The sequence below is a fragment of the Eschrichtius robustus genome, chromosome 10 (genome assembly GCF_028021215.1).
Source record: "Eschrichtius robustus isolate mEscRob2 chromosome 10, mEscRob2.pri, whole genome shotgun sequence".
NCBI classification, from domain to species: domain Eukaryota; kingdom Metazoa; phylum Chordata; class Mammalia; order Artiodactyla; family Eschrichtiidae; genus Eschrichtius; species Eschrichtius robustus.
In genome coordinates, this window is record NC_090833.1 from 101,482,984 (window position 1) to 101,508,656 (window position 25,673).

At 37.9% G+C, this 25,673-nt stretch overlaps 1 pseudogene; it reads left to right on the top strand.

The window, feature by feature from the left end:
- Positions 1 to 244: 244 nt before the first annotated feature.
- Positions 245 to 23,936, top strand: LOC137771007 (V-type proton ATPase subunit B, brain isoform-like; annotated as a pseudogene).
- The last annotated feature ends 1,737 nt before the right edge of the window (positions 23,937 to 25,673 follow it).

Here is a 25,673-nt window from a genome sequence, read left to right on the forward strand (position 1 = left end):
GAGTTATGAAAGTTATTTATATATTCTGGATACCAAACACTTATCAGGTATGTGATTTGCAAATATTTTCTTCTATTCTATAAGGTTATCTTTTCACCTTTTGATAATCTCATTTGGTGCACAAAAGTTTTTAATTTTGATGAAGTTCAATTTTTTCATCCTCAATAATATTAACAGCTGATTTCTCATCGGAAACCATGGAGGCCAGATGCAGTAGTATTGCAGGAAAATGGGGCATAAGAGGATGGTCAGGTCTCAGGTCTCAGGTGAGTTCCTGGGATGGGCTGCCAAGAAAGGGTCCCTGGCTTCACGCAGGAAAGAATTCAAGAGCAAGCCATTGTAAAGTGAAAGTGAGTTTATCTAAAGTGATACACCTTCAACAGACAGAACGCAGGCCATCTAAGAAAGTGAGAGTGGCCCCGAGGTATGGGGTTGTTAGTTTTATGGGCTGGGTAATTTCATAGACTAACAAGTGGGAGGATTATTCCAACTGTTTTGGGGAAGAGGCAGGGATTTCCATGACATGGGCCACTGCCCACTTTTTGGCCTTTTATGGTCAGCCTTGGAACTGTCATGGCACCTGTGGGTGTGTCACTTAGCATGCTAATGTATTACAATGAGCATATAATGAGGCTCAAGGTCTACTGGAAGTTGAACCTTCTGCCATCTTGGACCTAATCAGTTCTAACCATGTTTTGTCGTATCCCATTCTTCTCAATGGCTATGTCATTCTTTTAATGATTGTGCCCTGCCTCCTTCCATCTTGTCTCAGTATGAGGATATATTCAAGTGCTGAGAGGAAAAAAAGCTTGTCAAATGAAGTATTCTATATCCAACAAAACTATCCTTCAAAGATGAAGAAAAATTAACATATTTTGAGCTATACAAAAACAAAGAATTCATTGGTAACAGATCTACCTCAGTAAAGGGGTGACATGAGCAAAAATGTCAGCGTAGATAGTTCCAGGGGCCTAAGCCTCAATAGAAACACTGAAAAATCGAGTAAAAGTGATAAGAATCAACTTAGTCAGAATTGTTGAAAACAGGTTTATAGCAACCAAGAGAAGGCTGAATCAAGAAAAAATCAACTTTAAAATGGTAGGAAAGCATTGCAACATTTTTACTTGTACTTGACCTACACCCTTCATCAGCTTGGCAGCGGTCTTGAGAAAAGAAGCTTTCATTCCCAGCATGGGACCCTGGTCCCTGGTTCTAGAGGGAGCAGAGAAGACCTTACTTGCAAAGAATTGTGTTTGTCTGCTTTGACCTGTCTTGGATACTACCTGAAAGACTGGTAGAAGGTGCCTGTCTGTTTCATCTAATTTGGAATTCTCTCAGGCCAAAAAATTGACTACACAGATGGCATTCCTCAGAAACATTGTAAGGCAAATGAACAAACTTCTTCAGCCCAGGGCAAAGGATTACAGTTGAGGAAAATAATAAATACGCAAAAGCCTGGGAAGAAAAGCTAGGGAAAGACTTCCTTAGGGAAATTAGGGCTTTCAAAAGTGCCTGTGTATAGTGGGTAATTTGGAAAGACATGCATATAACCTGGGCGTGGCACATGCTCAGAAAAGACCTGAGAAGATTCTGAGCTTTCATCTCTGGCTGATCTCTAGGCTCAGCACAAACAGGAAGTGAAGGTGAAGGCAGAGTTGTAATTGGCCTGGCTATGCAATAAAGGAGTGCCTAAACACGGAATCAATCTGAGAAAACTGGGAGAAGTTTTTATTTTCCTTTTTTTATTCTTAGGCATTAGGGGACTTTTAGCTTCCTAGCAACTTTTCAAACCCTTATGAACATCTCATTACCCAGTTTTTCCTTTTACACTATTTGGCTGGTCTATTGTTTGCCCCCACTATTATTCACTGCCTCAGGTCACTGCAAATGTAAACAATTGCCTGTAATTGTTCTTGACAAACACCCCCAAAGAAGGCTTTTCACACTGAGCTCTAAGGTCAAATAAAGTTAGTCCTCAAAGCAGGGTTTCCAGGGAACCACTGGTCAGATCAAGTCATGATAATTCTCTGGTAATGGAGCTTTGAAAAATCTCCAAACTTGTTCTGATCCTTCCAGTGGCTGGCAGGCTGCTGGTTTTCACTGTGATTGGGGGCTGTTAGTTTTCAAAGCTACCATGGATCTGGAGAGTGGAGGATGGAACTCGTGCAAGTTAAAACACAACAAAACAAACTTAAAAGTTTTTGCACAGCAAAGGAAAACATAAACAGAACAAAAAGACAAGCTATGGACTGGGAGAAAATATTTGCAAATGATGAGACTGACAAGGGCTTAATTTCCAAAATACACAAACAGCTCCTACAACTCAATAACAAAAAAACAAGCAACCCAATCAAAAACTGGGCAGAAGATCTAACTAGATATTTCTCCAAAGAAGACATACAGATGGCCAACAGGCACATGAAAAGATGCTCAACATCATTAATTATTAGAGAAATGCAAATCAAAACTACAATCACCTCACACCAGTCAGAATAGCCATCATTAAAAAGTCTGCCAATATAAATGCTGGAAAGGTTTTGAAGAAAAGGGAAACCTCCTACACAGCTGGTGGGAATGTAAATTGGTACAGCCACTATGTAAAACAATATGGAGGTTCCTTAAAATACTAAAAATAGAGTTACCATATAATCCAGCAATCCCATTCTTGGGCATATATACAGAGAAAACTCTAATTCGAAAAGATGCATGCACCTCAATGTTCATACCAGTACTATTTACAATAGCCGAGACATGGGAGCGACCTAAATGCCCATCGACAGATGAATGGATAAAGATGTGGTATGTATGTATACGTATGTTTATATATATTGATTAACCAAGATGGCGGAGTAGAAGGACGTGCTCTCACTCCCTCTTGTGAGAACACCAGAATCACAACTGGCTACTGGAGAATCATCGACAGGAAGACACTGGACTTCACCAAGGAGGATACCCTATGTCCAAGGACAGAGGAGAAGCCACAGTGAGACGGTAGGAGGGGCACAATCAGAGTACAATCAAATCCCATAACTGCTGGGTGGGTGACTCACAGACTGGTGAACACTTATACCACAGAAGTCCACCCACTGGAGTGAAGGTTCTGAGCCCCACGTCAGGCTTCCCAACCTGGGGGTCCGGCAATGGGAGGAGGAATTCATAGAGAATCAGACTTTGAAGCCTAGTGGGAATTGACTGCAGGACTTCGACAGGACTGGGGGAAACAGAGACCCCACTCTTGGAGGGCGCACACAGAATAGTGTGCGCATCGGGACCCAGGGGAAGGAGCAGTGACCCTGGGGGAGACTGAACCAGACCTACCTGCTAGTGATGGAGGGTCTCCTGCAGGGGCGGGGGCTGGCTCTGTTTCACCGTGGGGACAAGGACAGTGGCAGCGGAGGTTTTGGGAAGTGCTCCTTGGCGTGAGCCCTCCCAGAGTGTGCCATTAGCCCCACCAAAGAGCCCAGGTAGGCTCCAGTGTTGGGTTGCCTCAGGCAAAACAACCAACAGGGAGGGAACCCAGCCCCACCCATCAACAGTCAAGTGGATTAAAGTTTTACGGAGCTCTGTCCGCCACAGCAACAGTCAGCTCTACCCACCACCAGAGCCTCCCATCAAGCCTCTTAGATAGCCTCAACCACCAGAGGGCAGACAGCAGAAGCAAGAAAAACTACAGTCCTACAGCCGGTGGAACAGAAACCACATTTACAGAAAGATAGACAAGATGAAAAGGCAGAGGGCTATATACCAGATGAAGGAACAAGAAAAAACCCCAGAAAAACAACTAAATGAAGTGGAGATAGGCAACCTTCCAGAAAAAGAATTCAGAATAATGATAGTGAAGATGATCCAGGACCTCGACATAAGAATGGAGGCAAAGATTGAGAAGATGCAAGAAATGATTAACAAAGACCTAGAAGAATTAAAGAACAAACAAACAGAGATGACCAATACAATAACTGAAATGAAGACTACACTAGAAGGAATCAGTAGCAGAATAACTGAGGCAAAAGAACGGATAAGTGACCTGGAAGACAGAATGGTGGAATTCACTGCTGCGGAACAGACTAAAGAAAAAAGAATGAAAAGAAATGAAGACAGCCTAAGAGACCTCTGGGACAACATTAAACGCAACAACATTTGCATTATAGGGGTCCCAGAAGGAGAAGAGAGAGAGAAAGGACCAGAGAAAATATTTGAAGAGATTATAGTTGAAAACTTCCCTAACATGGGAAAGGAAATAGCCACCCAAGTCCAGGAAGCACAGAGAGTCCCATACAGGATAAACCCAAGGAGAAACATGCCGAGACACATAGTAATCAAAGTGGCAAAAATTAAAGAAAACATGTTTCTAATGTAGTTCACTTTGCATATCCACATATCAATTTTAGAAAGTAATTGAAAAAATATTTGGAGTCTTTTAAAATGAGAACAATGAGGGAATTCCCTGGAGGTCCAGTGGTTAGGACTCACCTGGCCCTTTCACTGCCATGGCGTGGGTTTAATCCCCAGTCGGGAAGCTGAGATCCTGCAAACCGTGTGGCGAGGCCAAAAATAAAAATAAAATAAAAGAGAACAATGAAGAAATTGTTTTAGGGGTAGGACTTATTTTTATAAATTTATTTTATTTATTTATTTTTGGCTGCGTTGGGTCTTCGTTGCTTCGTGGCTTTCTTTAGTTGCAGTGAGCGGGGTCTACTCTTCATCGCAGTGCGCGGGCCTCTCACTATCGTGGCCTCTCTTGTTGCGGAGCACAGGCTCCAGACGCACAGGCTCAGTAGTTGTGGCATGTGGGATCTTCCCGGACCTGGGCTTGAACCTGTGTCCCCTGCATTGGCAGGCAGACTCTCAACCACTGCGCCACCAGGGAAGCCCGGGTAGGACTTATTTTTAAGAGTATTAGATTATTTTAAAACAATGGGGAGGATTAACATAAAAGTAGCAGAATATATGACAACTGGGATATTTATTTGTAATTAATTATTTATTTATTTTTTGGGCTGTGTGGGGTCTTCGTTTCTGTGCGAGGGCTTACTCTAGTTGCGGCGAGCCGGGGCCCCTCTTCATCGCGGTGCGCGGGCCTCTCACTATCGTGGCCTCTCTTGTTGCGGAGCACAGGCTCCAGACGTGCAGGCTCAGTAGTTGTGGCTCACGGGCCTAGTTGCTCCGCGGCATGTGGGATCTTCCCAGACCAGGGCTCGAACCCGTGTCCCCTGCATTAGCAGGCAGATTCTCAACCACTGCGCCACCAGGGAAGCCCCAACAACTGGGATATTTCTAATAATCTTGGAGGCATGATTAATTTGTTTACATTGCCATCCATTCAAGTAACTTAACATTTAAAATTTGTGACTTGCTTTTTATCTAAGGTTGAAAAAAAAAGAAGTAATTAGGAGCCTCTGTTGATCATTACAATTACAAATGTCTTCAAGCAAATATTTAGTGTGAGGATTTAAAGGTCCTCAGTATGAAAGACTAGGGTTCGTGACAGTGCTCGCCTGCCCTGTCTCAGTGTTTCTACCAGGGCACTTGCTTCCTGGCTAAAGAAATTATGTTTTTAAATTCTGAAGCCCGGTTTATTCTGAAGACTGGTTATTAAATGGTTTCCTCATTCTTGGGAGTCTACATTCATGCCAGAAATTTCTGTCTAAGACATCATAAGAAATCAAGCAAGTGAAAAATTCCCAGTTGGTTGACAGCTTCTTATACATTATTTTAGGTCTTGTATACACTTACTTCATTTGTTTTTTCAGCTTTTCTGATCATGAAATTTAGTTAATTCTGACATTGTTAGAATTGCTTTCCTGACTGTTCTGATTTATACCTGATTACCATTCATTATACTCGGCATGTATGTAGGTGTGATACAATTCAATGACAGCTACCTCCTTTCTAAAGTGAGAGATTTGGGTAGTTTGTTGCTAGGGCATAATTTGCAGTAGAAAATAAAAGCTTCTACAATGACAGTAACGTTTGACTTTTTTTTTTTTAAAGGATACTTATATGATCTCTGACCTTTCATTCCATCCCCCTTCATAAACTCCTTTTTTTTTCATAGTTTTTATGATACTATTTAATCATGGCATTTTATCTTAACAGACTACATTTTGTCAGATTTCTTTATTGAGTTTTGTCACTTCTGCTTAAAGTTAAGGATTCCCTTCTCCTTCTCTATCTACTTTGCTAAGTGCTACCTTTTCTGTAAAGCTTTTTCTTTTCTCTTCTAAGTGAGAACCATTGCAGGGTCTTTCCTGTGCTCCCACAGACCCTCAGCACACCTCTGGTAGAGCCCTTACCTCCCCCTTCTCCATATAAAATTGTGAACTCTTGTGGGAACTCTCCCTCTTTACCTTTGTTTTTGTATTCTGGGTCCTTGAAACAATGTGACTTATAGTAAGAATTAAACATGTTTTTGGTTTGATGAAGGGGATTATGAGAAGTTGTACAGATGCAGGCATATTTTATAAATTCAATGAAAAATTTCATACTTTTTGAGTGTTCCATATGATAATAGATACGATAAAGTAGAGAGAGGTTCTTTTTGGTAGTACCAGAGAGGTCATTTAGACTGTTGTCCTGTTTGACAAGAACTGACTTTTTTGTGTTTCTTTCCAGCATACAAGACAGTATCAGGAGTTAATGGTCCACTAGTGATCTTAGATCATGTTAAGGTAATACCACTATCATTATCGTCTAACCATTTAAGAAGTTAAAAGCATAGTATTAAGTACTGTTTAGTACACTTTAAGTTTTTTGTTATGATTTTTTTAAGCCATTCCTTGGTCGGAATGTCAGTGCTATATGGAGACAAGAAGTTTAGGTCAGAAGTCAGAAGATGGGATTCTAGTACTGGATCTGTTGTGGATTCTGTTTGTGGCTTTGAGTCCCTTGTCTGTAAAATTTAAAATTTTATTTGTTTGTTAATCATACCTCACAGGTTTATTAGGAAAACAACAGTAATATTTGTGTGTTTTATGACTTGTAGGATATTATTTAGATATACGGTATCTTGTGGCTCTTGTCATAGACTACTGTGTGTTGTAACTACTTGTTACATTTTTGTCTTCTCTACTAAATTTTAAGGTCTTTGAGTGAGTAAACAATGTTACTTTTGTCTTTGAGGGCCTGACACTGGTATTCAAGTAATGAATAAACAACAGATTATCTCAACAGTGACTAAAACCATAAAGCAGAGAATAGTTTTTACTTATTCAGTTTGTTGACTCTTTAGTTACATGGGTTTTTTTTTAGCCACACCTATACATAAGAATTATCTTAGAAAAAGAGGCATAGAATATAGTCTATAATTGAATAGACTTCACCCTGGGTGAAGCCTCCTGCCTGAGTTCAGTGATTAAAATATCTTCAGAGGAGATAATTTGTATAATATGCTCTGTAGGACAGTAATTCTGCATTGGTTGTTGTTGGGAGTGGATGAGGGGGAAAGGTACACAGTTATTAGTTTGTGGAGAGAAGTAATGGCAGAAGTATGTTTGGCATGTGGCCCCCCTGGAAGCAGAAAATAAATTGAAAACCATTTCTTAAAGGAAAGGGCAAAGTGCACTGTCTCTTCAGCTTTATCACTAAGATATTTTTGTGCATGACAAGGTACCTATGCAAATTAATTGCAAGATTAAGCATATGGCTTACTCCTGGCCACAGTTTCATACTAGTCTGCAGTTTGGTTCAAAGCCTCAGTATACAAGTTGTACAGGGTTTAGGCAGGTGCCCGTTAATATTTTGTGAAAGGGTGAAGCATACACTTTTATTTTGGGGGGAAGTATTGAAAGCATTATTTGCTTCTTTGTCCTTTATTTCTTCTTTTTTATATACTTTTTATTGGATAAAATTTTTGACTCATATTTTAAAAATATGAAGCTTTTATATTAGTAAATATATTTTCAAAAACAGTTAAAAATATTCATGCTTCAACTATGTTAAGCGCTGAACTCAGCACCAAAAATACACAATACAAATACATAAGTGTCTAATTGGTAAGTGCTATGAAGGGTGAGTGCAGGATGCTATGAGAGTCAATAATGGGAAGGACTTAGAAAACATCTTGGGGGAAGTAATTTTAAGAAAGCTGAAAAAGTTTTATTGAATGTTTGTTTGGGGTATAACTCCAGCTGAGGAAAAACTGGTAAATAAAGTTTATGTAGTTGTAAGAATGGCTTTATACCACCAGATTTAGAGTGATTTTTGTTTGTTTTTAGTTTTTGGCTCCTGTTTTTAACTTAAAACATACACATAGGATCAAGGAATAGATAATTTTATACAAATTGTATCAGAATAGATGATGATGAAGACTGCTGTCCAACTCATTTTCTGAAGGTAGCACATCTTTGATTCCCAAACCAGACAAAGGCTAGTATCAGAAAAGAAACAATGTAGCTATTCTCATTTACAAGCACAGATTCCAAAATTCTTAATAAGAATGTTCTCATGTATTGGATATTAGCAAAAATACACTTTAAAAACTCAACAGAATTATGACAAAGTAGAATTTATCCCAGTAATACAAAGATGACTTGATATTAGCAAATGTCAGTATAATTCAGGTCATTCATAGATTAAGCTAGAAAAAGCTTACGCTCTTCTCAGTAAATACGGAGTATGTACCTGATAAAATTACTTGTTTCTAAAACACAAAACAAAAGAAGAAGGTGGTCTTAGAAATAAGGGATAGAACAAGCTTTTAAAACCCCTTTAAGGATATCCACCATAACCTACAGCAAACAGCGTACTTAAGGAGAGACTCTAGCAACATTGCCATTTAAATCAGGAACAAGATGAGGACCCCTGTTGTCAGCACCACTATCCATCTTTGTTCTGTCTTTGTGCTTGGACCCTAATCAATGCTGTGGGGAAAAGGGATTAAAAGGAAGAGGCACAGCTGTCATCATTTCTTGGTAGTATGATTAACTAAACAGAAAACACAAGTCATTCAGTGGACAAACTATTAGAAACAATGGTGTAAAACAGTGTTGCCGGATACAGAGGATGTCTATAGAAATCAGTAGTGTTTTGTATGCCAGAAGTAACTACTAGAATAATTAGGAACTTTTTACAAAAAACTGTGAAACTTTGTTGAAAGACATAAAAGAAGACTTCAAATAACTGGAGATTCCACATTCATGAATGAAAAGACTCAGAATAGAAAAGATGTTGATTCTCTCCAGGTAACAAAATCAGTTAGAAATAGAGTAAGAATAAAGATTTGGTGAGGGAGTAAGCAGATATTTCAGTGGAGCAAAGTTAAGATTCTTAAAACCAACTCTCCTCACACCTGAGAATTTGACTTGGTAAATGATAAAGGCTACATTACAAGTCGTGCTACTTGTAGCACAAATTACATTTGTGCTACTCAGTAAATATTGTTGGGGTATTTGGCTTCCTGTATGAAAAATAAAGATAAAAATGAGAAAAAATTACATACCAAAAATAAATCCAGATGGATTAAAGACCAAAACATGAAAAACCTATTAGAAGACAGTATAGAAGGCCATTTTTATGACTTCAGATTGGAAGGTTTTCCTACACAAAAGACACAAATCATAAGGGAAAACAAGTCATTTTATTGCAAAAACTTCTGTATGATAGGATACCATAAACAAAATTAAAAGACAAGGAAGACTGGGAGCAGATATTCGCAAAAGGATTGATATCCAGGATCTATGAAACTTACCTAAAAGTAAATAAGAAGAAGCAGATGTAGTTGAAAAGCGAGGAAAAGATATTAATAAGGCCATTATAGGAAATGAAGTCTGAATTGTCAGTAAACATGAAAAGATGCTCAATATTAGTAGAATCAGGAAAATGCAAATTGAAAGATACTATTTTTTATTTTATCAAAATGGTAAAAATTAAAGTTTAATAATGTAAGATTGGCAAAGATGTAGGGAAAAGATACTTTTCTATACTACTAGGGAGTTTGTAAAGTAAAAGGTTCCTTTGCAGAGTAATTTCACATAACAATGGACACAGCCTATAGTCCACCACTACGGAACCAGCTACCTTAGGGAAACTTGGGCCCACATGTGAGAATGTTCATTGCAGCATGTTTGTAGTAGTTTAAATTTGGAACAGCCTTGAACACCAGTGGTAGAAGAACAGCTGAATAAAATGTAGTGTCACTTGATTTTATTTTAGCTATATCTGTTCTAACATTGGTTCTAGATGCCCATTTATTCATATTAGCATCTCCAGAATCAAGTGTCCTACAGTCAGTGTTGATTCACAGATGCATTGGCAGGTGTTTTCCTTCACATAACACAACGTAGTGATGCATTTTTCAAAAGATTCTGTTAATCAAATAAGGTAAATATGACTATGACAGATCCAAAGCATACGGTCAAGTGGGAAAAAAACGAGTTGCAGGATGATACATTTAGTATGTTGCCATTTAGGTAAGTGAAACACTACAGTATATTTTTGGAAACATGCAATTTAAAATATTAAAAATGGATTAGAGGAATACATTTCTGGTTAGGAGAATTAGAGTGAGGAGGGAATATTAGCATTATTTATTATAATAGTAATTATTTTATTGTTCAGTTGCATTTTATTCCTGTCCTCCCAAGGCACAAGGTGATTACACAGCCCAGAAGCAAACATCATTTCTGAGTAGTGGGAACATAGTTTTTTAACTTTCTGTAGTCTCAAAGCTTAAAAACATACACACAGAAGGAAAGAATTTAATTGCCGTGGTTTCATAGATTTAAGATCCTTCTCTCTGTACCTTATGCTGTGTTTGCCAGTATATGTGCCAGCGATCAGTGTTCTAAGGACTTAAACTACCTGAGGATATTCTAAACTCTGGATGTATACCTGTGTGCTTTGGGGAGGTGTGGGGTCTGCATGTGCATACATGCTGTGAAAGACATAGAGCATATAGAGTATTTTGAGGAGCTTTTAAAATGTTGGTTATTGAGCCTTTATTTTTTTCCTATTTAGTTTCCCAGATATGCTGAGATTGTGCACTTAACACTACCTGATGGCACGAAGAGGAGTGGGCAAGTTCTAGAAGTTAGTGGTTCCAAAGCAGTGGTTCAGGTAAGCATCACTTTCAAAACCTGGCCAGTTGAACGTTTTTCTGATCACAACAAACATAAGAAACACCAATAGTTCTTTTTAGTAATTATCACATAAGTATACAGATCTTTATCAACTTATAGGTGGGGTGACATCTTGATAAACCCATCATAAGCTGAAAATATCGCAAGTTGAAAATGCATTTAGTACACAGAACCTACCGAACATCATAGCTTAGCTTAGCTTACATTACAGGTGCTCAGAACACTTATATTAGCATACGATTGCACAAAACCATATAACACAAAGCCTATTTTATAATAAAATGTTAAATATCTCATGTGATTTTTTTTTTTTCTCATGTGATTTTTCTGAAGTACGGTTTCTACCAGATGTGTATTTTTTGCACCATCATGAAGGTGAAAAATCTTAAGCCAGGGACCCGACTGTTTACTGGCTGTGAGGGAAGAAAAGTATTTTTTCATGTTTTCTTGCTAAATGCCAGCCACCAATATCCATTCCAGCCCAATAGCTCCACTGGTAAAATGGCTTTTTTTAAAAAATTTTTTAATGGATAAAATGAAACAGTCACATAGAAGGGGAGAGATGAAAAGTAGAATTCAGAGCTTATGGGCTGAAACCAAAACGAGATCTGAGTCTACTCCTTTAAATTGTCTCTGATAATTCCTAGTTTTTAATGTTACTGATTATAGGAAGTGCCAGTTTTCTCAAATAACATATTGCCCTAAAAAGTAATCTAGAGCAGAGGTCAGCAGAATTTCTGTAAGGGGCCAGATAGTAAATTTTTTAGACTTTGTGAGGGTTGTGCCTAAGGTCTCTGATGCATGTTCTTATGCTTTCTTTTCCTTTCTTTTTTAAAAAACAACCCTTTAAAAATGTAAAAACCATTCTTAGCTTGCTTGATGGATTTGGCCTGCAGGCATGACTCTGGGTAAGAGGTTGACGGTTTGGTTCGTCGTCCACCATGAACACTTCTTCAGTCATGAGGCTACAAGTAGTATATACGTTGATGTATTTTACTTTATAAGGGCTGACAAATAAATCTTAAGCGCTTATGATCTAAATTTCTTTTACCCTTCTGTTTACTTTTCTTTCTTGATAGGTATTTGAAGGGACTTCAGGTATAGATGCCAAGAAGACATCCTGTGAGTTTACTGGGGATATTCTCCGAATGCCAGTGTCTGAGGATATGCTTGGTAAACGGATATTATTATTCATGCTGAGCAGAGATCTGCTTCCTTTTTAACGTTATTTCCATGAAGTCTTTTTAAAGATTGTGAACATTTGAGTCATTGTCCACTCTGTACTGTCTCGTTACTGTTTACCAGGTCGGGTATTCAATGGCTCAGGAAAACCCATCGACAGAGGTCCTGTTGTACTGGCTGAAGACTTCCTTGATATCATGGGTAGGGACAGAAAATGGATTTCTGTGTTTTGGGGAAAATAGCATCTACCTATCTTATACCTTTGTCAGAGAAAGGGTGATTTTTATGATACTTTAAGTAGATAACCAACATACTCCATGTTTGATTAATTATGTTTTGTTTATTATTTAATAAATTTATTTTTCCTAGAGGTTATCTTAAAATTTTATATTTTATTTATTGTAAAATATCACCAGGATATATCTGAGATGTAAAAGCCATAATGGCTTTGAAATTAGGATTTCTCTCTTATTTGCTATACCTTACGTTTCACTTTACTACCATATAATTTGTGAATCTACAAAAGATTAATGGAAAAGAATATTTAAACAGTTTCAGATTTCAAAAATAACTGATTTTTTAAGAGTAGAAAGAAATGCTTTATATGCTTTATATGGTTGTAGTCTTAATGTAGAGACATATTAAAATTTTCCCTTTTGGAAATGCATTAGGCCAGCCAATCAATCCTCAGTGTCGGATCTATCCAGAGGAGATGATTCAGACCGGCATTTCGGCCATAGATGGCATGAACAGTATTGCTAGGGGGCAGAAAATTCCTATCTTCTCTGCTGCTGGCTTACCGCACAATGCGGTGAGACCTAGAATCTGTTTGGTATGAAATTTAAGGAGAAAGAATTTCCGAGTGCTTCACTCTTAGTGAGAAACCAAATATAGGATTTTCAAGGTAAATGCCCAATGTTACTGTTTATATAATCCAATTACATTGACTCTTTATCTACACATATCTGACTTCTTGCTTATTCTTAGGAATCTGCAAAATTTACAAAATAGTTTCATTGGGTAAAGCCCTTTAAGACAACCCAGTTTCATTTATGATTACAGTTCCCCAAAGTTTAGGGTAAAAGTTATTTTGTTGTAGAAATATTATTTTAGATTTTAACTTGGTTCTTTTGTACTCCTCATCAGATTGCAGCTCAAATCTGTCGCCAGGCTGGTTTGGTAAAAAAATCCAAAGATGTAGTGGACTACAGTGAGGAAAATTTTGCGATTGTATTTGCTGCTATAGGTGTAAGTATTATCTTTTTCTGTTTTAGTATGAAATGTAAAAGTGCTTGTGTTCTTAGAACAATATAGAAAACTACACATATATTACTCGATTTATCTCTAGGCAGAGAAGTTGCAACTTGGCATTTTGGGCAAACCATGGATTAGTATTTAGCATTTGACTGTGGAATGTAAGAATAATTCCCTTTTTGCCCAAAGCAAGCTGTTTACTCTGTTGGCTTTTGTGAACGTTTTGGGGGTACTTGAACCTTTAAAAGAAGGAGCAGTGCAGATCTGTAGCTTGGCCTTCATCAGAAATAAATATTGGGGGGGAAAAAAAAAAAGAAAGAAAGAAATATTGAGAATTTTTCTTCTCCCAGCACTGATGAAGTCATTGCCATTTAGGTAAACATGGAAACTGCCCGGTTCTTCAAACCTGACTTTGAAGAAAATGGCTCAATGGACAACGTCTGCCTCTTTTTGAACTTGGCTAACGACCCAACGTAAGTAAACAAATAGAGCTGTTTTCCCCCTACTCATGCAGCCTTCTGGTCAAAAATGTCACCTTACACTAAGGAGGTAGAACATTAGAGTGAAAGCTGCACAGGCCTAGGTATGAGATAACCATATTTAAATTCCAGCTCTGCTTCTTGCAAGTTATTTGGTTTTGGGTAAGTCACTTAGGCTGTGAAGCTCAGTGTCTTCTTTCATAAAATGTGATAAATAATACTTGTCTCACAGAGTTGTTGTGCATATGAAATGAGATAATAGTGTAAAAGTTACCCAGCACACAGTCCATACTCAATAAATGACCTTTTCCTCTTACCTGCAAAATCTGGCCCCTACTTCTTTCATCCCTTTCTCCTTCTCTCTCTCTTCCTTTCTTGCTCAGTTTTGAGAACTATATAGTTCTGAGAAATTATGGGGCATTTATAAAATAAATCAATTTAGCTGTGTAGCACTAAGTAATTCTTATTATGTAAATGCATAAAAGAACTCTGCCTTACTTAAAGTAATAATTGCTTAACCTTCCTCAATTTATGTGAAACTTTAAAAGGGAGACTGTACTATTATTTCTGGAATCATTTTGTTTTGTTTTCGGCCTTTTTGTTTAAGTGACATAGGACTTAATGTTTCATTTCAGTATTGAGCGAATCATCACTCCTCGCTTGGCTCTAACCACGGCCGACTTGCTGGCCTATCAGTGTGAGAAAGATGTATTGGTTATCCTAACAGGCATGAGTTCTTATGCTGAAGCACTTCGAGAGGTAATTTTTTTCTTAATTAAAATGGATTATCTTGTCAGGGTTATCTTGTCCCTCTGCAAGTTTTCATTTTTTTTAAAATCATGTTTTTTAAAATGCATTGCTCATATATTAGTAGAATATCTTAATTAATCAGAAAAGAAAATATTACTTTTGTCAACCTAGTTGAAATGATTAGAGGACGAGATTTAAATTATTAGCCTATTTATCATACTCTCACTGTCTCCATTGGTTAAGACTGGATTCTTAGAAAGAGTAAATGATGCAAGCTATTTAATCAGTTACTCTCCCAGGTAGTTCTGTCTCTGTCCAGACTGTCAGTTTTTAGCCCTTTTCAAGAATTCCATTTTTAATGATGTAAGTTTTTATTTATTTACATAAGTAAAGACTATACTGTGGCAGAACCCTCTTCAGAACTTTTTTTCCTTCAGAAAACTCAGTGATTATTTAAAAACAATATAAGATTCTAGCAGTTACCATCCAGAAGTGTGGGGTGTTTGTTCTAATGCAAGTTACTGAAATTTTGAGTGACTTGCTCTTTTAAGTGTGCAAAAAAGGGAAGAAGACTTTTGAAGAGACAGGCTTTATAAATATCTAGCTTAAGATTCCCTAAGATCCATCATCATATCTCACTCGGCTACAGTGCTTTTTCATCGAAGGACTTCTTTTCTCCCATCCATCACAGATACTTTTCTAAAAGGCAGTAAAAATAAGTATTAGAAAAGTGAAAATTTAAAAAAAAAAAACAATTTACAAACCCTTTTATTAGTATTATTAGATTCGACAGACAATTATTCTATCAAATTGCCACTAAAGTTTTCTATATGTTTATCTTGCTTTCTGCATTATCTCCTTTCACATTGATAAAAGCTGGTCTGCAGGCAGGCCACGCTTTGAGTAGCACTGCTGGAGCATACTCTTGGAGGAACCAAAGTAGCAGTTAGAAGTTGGGCTTAATGACTCACAGTTCTTGTTGGCTGTAGATTAAAATGTATGCATATATTCTAGTGTGCATGTCTCTAAGAGAAAGACTATTTATTACTATTCTTGTCTTGTGCGGTGATCCAGGGAAATCATCTGGCCCTTGATTGCGGTTGTAAGTTGGGGTTAATAACATTAACTTCCTCATAGGGTTGTTGTGAGGATTAAATTAAATAATGTATGTAAAGTGCATCAGATGATTTCTGATATATGTATTTCCTTCCCTTTTGATCTTTTCAGGATTAGCTTATGTAAATCTGGCAAGATCCATAACATGAAGGAAACCTTGTGAACTGAGAATGTTCTCTTAGTTTTAAAATGTACTACCTTTGATTTATAAAATTGCAAGCAGATTTTCTTCTAGCCAGCTATTTGAAGATTTGTGTTATGGCAGTATGATTTTAGCAAAAAAACTTCTGGTCCCCAATTGTCAACATTTTTGTTGCAGAATAATCTGAATTTATGTCGCTAGATTTTTCTAAATCGTTTCTAGAGGTGATATTTAAAACGAATAAGATGATATTTCCAACTTTGTAATTTGGCATGTTCAAACAAATGTTTTCTAACCAAGCTTTAATTTTCATTTTCTGGTATGTGATACTGTTCTCCTTGACTCACTATCAGGTTTCAGCAGCCAGGGAAGAGGTTCCTGGTCGACGAGGTTTCCCAGGTTACATGTATACAGATTTAGCCACACTATATGAACGCGCTGGTAGAGTGGAAGGTAGAAATGGCTCTATTACTCAAATTCCTATTCTCACTATGCCTAACGATGGTAAGTGTTGGGTCTTTGGATTATAGCATCCCTAATCGTTGTAAGGACTTTGATTTTAAGAGAGAAGACCATCTATCTTTTGGAGTTGAAATTCTTTTGAGAGTTTATCCTCCAGAAGTTTACCTTACCTAGTGATTTGTTTCTAATAAAATTTTTCATTTCAAAATGACCCATAATTATTATTCTTTTGTAGAAAAATTTTCTTGTAATTTTAATTTTTAATTTTTATTTATTAGCTAGTATTTAGTGTCTACTATTTGCAGGACACTGGTCTAGATGAAAGAAACGAATTTTTAAAAAATGTATGGGCTCTACTTAATGTAAGCCTCTCATTCTAGTTGGATATTTTTTAAATGTCTGTGCATCAGTAATTTAAGGTAGCCAAAGTGCCAGATACGGAGCACAAATGGTAAATGCCACGAGACTCTAGAGATAGAACGATCATCAAAGACTTGCTAAAAATTACTTGGTTTTATCATGTGTGTGTAAGTGCACAGTGCAGTGCCTGCCTGGAGGTATGCCCAGCAGCTCCCGGGTGAGACTTGCAGCATTCCCCTTATGTTAGTGTCTTTTTGTCTTTATCTCAGTCTTTTAAAAACACTTTTTCAAACTATTTTCAGAAACAGTAATAACTCATTATAACTGAGCACTGTTCTAAGTGTTTTGTAAGTTTTGACTCATTTGATCTTCATAGCGACTTTTTAGATGCTCTCGTGGGAGGCACAGGGAGGTACAGTGTCACAGTTAGGAAGTGGCGGCTTTAGATCCCAGGCAGGGGCTTCCCTGGTGGCGCAGTGGTTAAGAATCCGCCTGCCAATGCAGGGGACATGGGTTCCAGCCCTGGTTCGGGAAGATCCCACATGCCGTAGAGCAACTAAGCCTGTGCGCCACAACTACTGAGCCCGTGCGCCACAACTACTGAAGCCCGCATGCCTAGAGCCTGTGCTCCACAACAAGAGAAGCCACCACGAGAAGCCCGCGCACCGCAATGAAGAGTAGCCCCCCCACCCCCGCTCACCGCAACAAGTGAAAGCCCTTGCGCAGCAACGAAGACCCAACACAGCCAAAAGTAAATAAATTAATAAATTAAAAAAAAAAAAACCAAAAAAACCCAGGCAGTCTGAATACTACCTCTGATGTGAAAATGATTTGTTCCAAGCAAGTAGCTACAAAATTACTCTCTGTAATTTAACAGACTTAGAGATGTCTTGCTCTGTAGGACCTGCGTGGTGCTGCCTGTGTAGTGTTGCTTAACTTGTTGAGCCTCTCCGTATTTTCCATGTTGAAATGTTGTGTATCCCTCTGGGATAGCTTATGGACTGAGAATGTTCTCTCAGTGTACATCAAATTGGCAAATCTCTGCAAATGAACTTTGTGTTTAAAATGGAACTTTATATTTGGGGGAGAGAGAGCATAACTAGGAGAAATAGTACTTTTTATGAAGATAGCTAATTTAACTTGTGCCAACACATGTCTAACTGTGCTGCAACCAAATAAGTGAGACTGGCCAATACGGTAACCTCTAGCCACATTTGGCTGTTTAAATTCTAAAGTTTATTAAAATCAGATAAAGTTTGAAATAAAGTTTTTCAGTCACATTAGCCGCATTTCACATGTTCAGTAGCCACATTTGACCAGTGGCTGCCATATTGGACAGCACAGATAAAGCACTTTTCCATCATCACAGGAAACTATTTTCTATAGCACTGTTTTAAGTAGTGCAGATTGACTTCCTGTGGTTTTGTTTATATGAGATGGACACTTTAACTAACATCAGGTGTCTTTCTCTGGTAGATATCACTCACCCCATCCCTGACTTGACTGGATATATTACAGAGGGGCAGATCTATGTGGACAGACAGCTACACAACAGACAGGTATTTGAGAGTTGAATGATGCTCTAAGCCTACAGATCTATTCTTCAGTTATTCTTTAGTGACTCTGACTTTGCTCTTAGGAATTATTTATTTAGAAAATATCAAATTGAATTGTTTTTAATATGGCTATAAAATTGTCATTTCTGTAATACTAAAATCCTGGTGTGGAAAAGAGTGCCAGAATTAAGAATTAAATTTCCACTTTCTTTATTATGCCTTAAAATGGAGTGAGTTGTTCAAAGAACTTTTTTGGGTCTTCTGTTCCATAACGGTATAATCTACCACTTTTGTTATTAATACAAGAACAGATTTTTCAGAGTTTTTTCTTTGTCTTTTATTGTTAAAATTTTTTTAATTGAGGTATAATTGACGTAACATTACATTGGTCGCAGGTGTACAATGTCATGATTTGATGTTTGTATATGTTGCAGAGTGATCACCACAATAAGTCCACTTAACATCCACCACCTCACATAGTTACAACACTTTTTTTCTTGTGATGAGAATTTTGAAGAGCCACTCTTCTAGCTACCTTTAAATATGCAATACAGTATTATTAACGTACATAGTCACCATGCTGTGAAAGTTCCATCCCCATGACTTACTCATTTTATAACTGGAAGTTTGTACCTTTTAACCTCCCTCACCCGTTTGGCTCACTCATCCCCTGCCTCAGGCAGCCACCAGTCTGTTCTCTATCTGTGAGCTTGACATTTTTTTGTTTGTTTTTTAAGGTCCCATATATGTGAGATTATATGGTATTTATCTTTTTCTGTCTGGCTTATTTCACTTAGCATAGTGCCCTAAAGGTCCATCCATGATGTTGCAAACAGCAAGATTTCATGCTTTTTTATGACTGAATAATCAAAAACAGATTTTTTATTGGTTCTTTAGTAGATGCCAGCTTCTGATATCAGCTTTTAGGTGAAATTATTGTTAATCTTTTTATGTGTGATTTTATGAGTCAGAGTTCAGAAGACCATTTGGATTTGATATTGTAGGCAGATGTTGAAAATTCAGTTTTTTAATAGAATCTTGTACTGTTTTGTAGATTTTACTTTTTGGATTTGATTCTCAAAAAGAAATCTTAACCTGTAAAATGTTTCTTACTTCCTTTTCTTACCAGGAAGAGATATTAGGAATCATCTAGGAAACAAATGTAGCAGTTTTATGCAATTTAAGCAATAAAAATGAGTTTCAAAATCCTCCTTTACTACCAGTAAAGCTTGAATTTTGTACTTAAATATAATATTTTCCCCCTTCCCCTTTTACCCAAGATTTACCCGCCTATTGATGTGCTGCCCTCGTTGTCTCAGTGAATGAAGTCTGCTACTGGAGAAGGTATGACCAGAAAGGATCACGCCGATGTATCTAACCAGCTGGTACGTATGTTTTCTCCAGGATTGTGTTTAAAGAAATGAATACTTTCTCAGTTCATGCTGCTGTCTTATACCTCTTGTCTTTCTTCCATATCACTTTTCTTCTCCCCCCATCAAAGTAGAATTTTAATATAGAATATATAATATAGAATACTGGAATACAGAAACATTCATTAGAGCCAAACAGTCTTTTTCATAAGGATAACTGCTCATGACAAAGATTAAAGATCACATGCTTGAAACCCACCTCTAATGCTGTATGAGGTAGTTTTTAAATAAAAAAGGCATAAGATGATTAAGTTTTTATTAGTAACCTTTATTATAGAGTATTTCTGAAAGACTATTCTAACTAATTTTTTGTTTAACATATTAGGCAATCACCAGAACGCTAAGGGATACAGCTGTGTATATTCTATGAAATCCTTGGTTTCTATAGTCCTGAGATTGTATACCAAGCATAATTAAAGAAAAATACATTTGACCTTAAAGTAGAAATGATAAATAAACCTACTGATAACACAGATTTTTTTTTTTTGAATAGAATTTAGAGATGGATTTCTCCTATTGTGTAAGTTGTGATTTTTAAATGCTCTACAAAATGGAAGCTCATTGATATATTGAGAGAGTGTATTTTTTGTAGAGTGTTAGTAATGTCTATGTATTGCATGCCTGAAGACTCCTTCCTTAGTGAGACTGCTGTATAATAAAGTCTTTCCAATACTTGCATATGTGAATTATGTTTGGAAATAATGTGAAATACTGTGAAGATAGCTACAGCAATACACTTATATAGCCCAGAGTACCGTTACCATTTATAAAGGTTCATGTAAACCTTTTTTTCTCTTTAGTATGCATGCTATGCTATTGGTAAGGATGTGCAGGCCATGAAAGCCGTAGTTGGAGAAGAAGCCCTTACCTCAGATGATGTGCTTTACTTGGAATTTCTGCAGAAGTTTGGGAGGAACTTCATTGCTCAGGGTAAGATTACTATTTTCCTATGAATAGAAACAGCATCATATGTAGTTTTGAGGACTTCTTTCCTAGTCTGAGAGAATTTACATTGGTCTCCATACAATTTTCCTTCTGATTAGAGAAGAGGTTCTTCCAGCCGCCTGCCACGTCTTCGTTCTTAGCCCTCTGGTTCCTTCCCCTCTACCTTCAATTTCTTTATCCATTTATTTAGCTCCTGTCTTATTTTTTATCTTCCTTACAACCGGCCTTCTGCTCTCCTACCTCCATTGCCACTTCTCCTCGCTCTTAACCTCTCTGCAATGCTCTCCTCTGGCTTTGGGGGTTTTGGACTTTCCCAGTCCATCTGTTTTCATCCCCCTGATTTCTTATCTTCCTGCTTCTTAATTGTTAATGTTCCCAAAGGCTTAATTACCTGTTCTTTCTGTGCTTTTTTTCCCCTATGCTGATGACTAACTTGCTATGTATGAGCCTTTACCCTCTTTCTGAAGCTCTAATCCCACATCTCCAGCTAGGAAGCCTGTGTTTATGCCACCATCCTCTCTGGCTCAGCGTGGTGAGAACCAAAGTATTTTCCCAACTGACCACCTGCCTAGCAATTCCCTTTTCAATTTCTGTCTACCTCTGGCATGACCATTACCCTAGTTAGCCCAAGCTCAGGAATTGGGCATTCTTAACCCTCTTCATTTATTCTCCAGTCATCAAATATTTGCTAATTTGCATTGTTCTCCTTTGAAACATCTTATCCTGTTCTCTTTTCATTCGTATTAAAAAAACTTAGGCCAGTGTTTCTCAAAGTTGAATATGCTTTTGAATCTACCAGGGATCTTGTTGAAGTGCAGATTGTGATTCGGTAGGTGTGGGTGGGGCCAGAGAGCCTGTATTTTGACAAGTTCCTGGGCGATGTTGAAGCTGCTGATCTCTGACCACTCTTTGTGTCCCAAGACCTAGTCCAGACCTTTGTCCCATCATCCTTGGCCGTTAGTGCCAGCATCTTCACCAGTCTCCCTGACTCTCTATGTGCCATTGCCGGGGTAAATTTAGTATTAATTTTATTGATTGTCCTTCTGTTAAAAAGTCTATAATGGTTTTTATTACATAGCATGTGTAGGGCTTTCAAGCTGTTTTGTTTGGTCTCTTCCCAACCACCCCTGCTAATGCTGGTAAACTCTATTTTTGACCTCAGTGATACTTACAAACGATGTGTTTATTTTGGAATAATGCATCAGCTGCACACTTAGGATTTGTGCACTTTTCTATTTGTGTGATACATTTTTTAAGTACCATTAAAATCCCCAGAACATATGATTGTTGGGTTTTCTAAAAAAAAAAAAAAAAAATTTATGCAGAACCTTAATATCTTAAAAAGATAAAAATTATTCTGGTAGAGAAAAGAATGCAGAACTCTAGCCACTCTAACTCCTTAGTTAAAAAATGAGATTTATTTCCAGGATAAGAATGATGCTGCTATTAAAAATAATAATAGCAATAGCAAGTTTGAAAACTTTCACGTGGACCTATTCAGGTGCTTAATTGGCATTTAAGGCCTTCTAAGTATCTGTACTAGCCTCCTTCAGGTCAGCCTGTGTTGCTGGGAAACTGCTTTTCTCACTACTCTCTGGACAAAACTCTGGGTCTAGTTTCCATTATTCCGTGGAGTGTTTTTAGATCCCACCCGTTGTTAAACACACACGCACGCACGCGCCCAACGTCTCGCCTGCGGGCTTTCTCCCTTTTCTCTGATTCCCAGGGGTACTTACTGTCTAGACCCTCATTTCCACATTTGGTCACATCCAGTCCTGGGAGACCTGACTGCTTTGTGTCTCTTTTTTATACTTCATGCTCACAGTGCTAGACCCATAACAATAAATTTTGAATAACGCTGATAAGTTGGAAGTACTTGGCCTTTATTCATCTAATCTCAATTTTTTGTAAGGTCCTTACAAAAACCGCACTGTCTATGAGACTTTGGACATTGGCTGGCAACTGCTCCGAATCTTCCCCAAAGAAATGCTGAAGAGAATCCCTCAGAGCACCTTGAGCGAATTCTACCCTCGAGACTCTGCAAAGCATTAGCTGCTACTTCATCGCTGGCTCGATGCTCTTGTGAAATACTGGTTCTGTTTTCTTTATTCCTTTTGCACTCCCCCATCCCCACCTTTGTGTTGGAGTTTACTGTGTTACCCTGTAATTAAAAACAAAGAATAGGTAACATATTGTGCCAGTGTTGCAATGTTTTAAACTGCTAACAGACTTTAAAATATCCCCTGTTCCGAAAACCTGGAACTGCAGTGCTTTGTTTAAAGTAGCTGAGGGTTGGAGGTGAAGTTTTCTTACTGATGTGTGTATTTGTACGTAGTGGTGTAGTTAGCTGCCTAGTGTCCTCATTATTTGGGTCTCTCAGACCTTCCCTGTCCACCCCCTCCAGAGTATCACTATCTGAAGTTACAATGCTTTGATCTCCAAACTAGGGACAAGATAGGGTCTGAAAGACGCTTCCTCTCCGAGCCGAGACGCTTTCCTGAGCGCTTGTTTTTAGACTTTGGTGTGCCTCTGGGTCTGCTCTAAGCAGATGGCTTTTCCTGTCCACCTGCTGTTTCCTATTTAATGAATAGGTTAGAAAAGGAGTTTCCTTTTCCTCTTTGGTGCGGATAAGTTTCAACTCCTGTGTCTTACTGTTCTCCCTCCCTCTGAGTAACACAGAATCATGCAGCTTTTGCCCAACTGGCATTGATCTGATAGTAGTGAGATGCCCTGTCTTGATGATCCCTTACTGGGTTTCCATGCAGAGGAATCATAATTAAAATAATTAATAGAATTCTTGGTTGGAAAGAGTTGGGATACAATTTTTTAAGAAAGAAAAAACCTATATCGGTTCTACATTCGGACATGCTAACAGTGGTTTTAAGTTTCTAAAGTGTTGACCGGATGCTAAAGGCAAGGTGGGGAAGAGAAAGCTCTTCTGTGTATGGAGTCTTTTTTATATATATAATCTATGGATATTTTAAACTCTGTTAGATAGCAGCCTTTGGAAAATCCCCTATTTGGTCCTGCTTTCTGACCTATCTGCCTTTTCAGGGTAATCTTGTGGCACAAGTGATAGCATTTAAAAGCTTTAGTCTTTTAATTCCTCCTCCTTCCTGCTTCGAGCCCTGAGCTGTCTTCTATGCACTTCTGACATGTCTACTGTTTGGTCTCTCTGTGTTCTTTGTTACTTGGGTGCAGTAGCAACTTCTCTGTGCATTCCATCTTTTCTTTCAAGTTGTGTAAAGTTCTTCACTTTTTTTCTCTGAGGGTGTAGGGGGTGGGGGGAGTCAGCATGATTATATTTTGATGTAGAAAATGTGACCTGGATATAAAATGAAGATAAATATTAAATTAAATGGAAGTTACCTAAAGTGACTCTGTATCTTCTAATCAGAAAAGCAATAGCAACAAGCAAATATATAATAATGCACCTCTCTTTGATTGCCAGTTTTGAACATCATAACCAGTATTGTGAACCACCCCTTGATTCACTATATTATGAACCATGTCCCCTTTACAGGGATATGGCCCATGTTCTGTACTCTCTGCCTTTTAGGCTGCCCTTTCAAGCTCTTTTCAGTAATACCTCTTCCAACATATCGTAGTTTGATCCAAGGTTGAGAGTTGCTATGGTGTGGGGTTGTTTGTTTGTTTATTTGTTTGTTTTGCAGATCGTTAGTGGCTGTAAGTTCTCTGAAACTTGAAGTTTTGATTCAGGGTCCACTTAGCATTTTCGAGAGTTACTAAGGTGTTTTATAGCATTCTTTGTTTCAGACATTCTCAGGACCTCTAGAGCCTGTCTGCCATGAATGAAAGAGGGTAATAAATGGAAAATGAAATACATACTGAAGCAAGCCAAAACTTGCTTCAAATAAAATCTGAAATAGATGGTCCAGTATATAAAGAAAACATACTGGTTAAAGCACAGGGATGTGGCATCACGGTGGTCTCCCATTTCTTTCCCCTCTTCAACTCAGAGTGACATTTAGGAGATGTAGAGGAAGAGGCTCAGTCATAGCAAGAGTAGGTAGACCTGTGTTCTGATTCTGGTGCTGCCACTAACTGTATGGTCTTGCTTAGTCATTTAACAGATTTGTGTTCCTTTTAGGGTTATTATAAGGACTAGAGATTTTGCTTTTTATATCGCTTTTTAACTTATGTAAAAAAAAAAAACAGTTTGTTGTATTGGCATGTGTCTATTTCTGTATTCTCTATCCTATTCATTGAACTATGTATCTATCCTTCCACCAATACCACACTGTCTTACTTATAGCTTTACAGTAGGTCTTAATATCCTCTAACTATATTCTGCTTTCTCAAAATTGTTTTACTTATTCTGGTTCCTTTGCCTTTACCTTTTGTTCATACATTTTAGAATAAGCTTGTCCATGTTGACAAAAAAATTCTGTTGGAAGTTGACCTTTTATTATGTTGAGTCTTCCAATCCATGAATGCGATATGTCTCTCCATTGATTTAGGTCTTGTTTGGTTGTATCATACAGATCCTCTATTAAAATATTTATAATCAAATATTTCATGTTTTGGAAGCATTGTGTATGGCATTGTGTTTTGTTTTTTTTTTTAATTTTTCTTTTTTTCTTTTTGTCTGTGTTGGGTCTTCGTTTCTGTGCGAGGGCTTTCTCTAGTTGTGGCGACTGGGGGCCACTCTTCATTGCGGTGCGCGGGCCTCTCACTGTCGCGGCCTCTCTTGTTGCAGAGCACAGGCTCCAGACGCACAGGCTCAGTAGTTGTGGCTCACGGGCCTAGTCGCTCCACGGCATGTGGGATCTTCCCAGACCAGGGCTCAAACCCGTGACCCCTGCATTGGCAGGCAGATTCTCAACCACTGCGCCACCAGGGAAGCCCCGGCATTGTGTTTTTAGTTTTGGTTTCCAGTTGTTCATTGTTAATATTTGGAA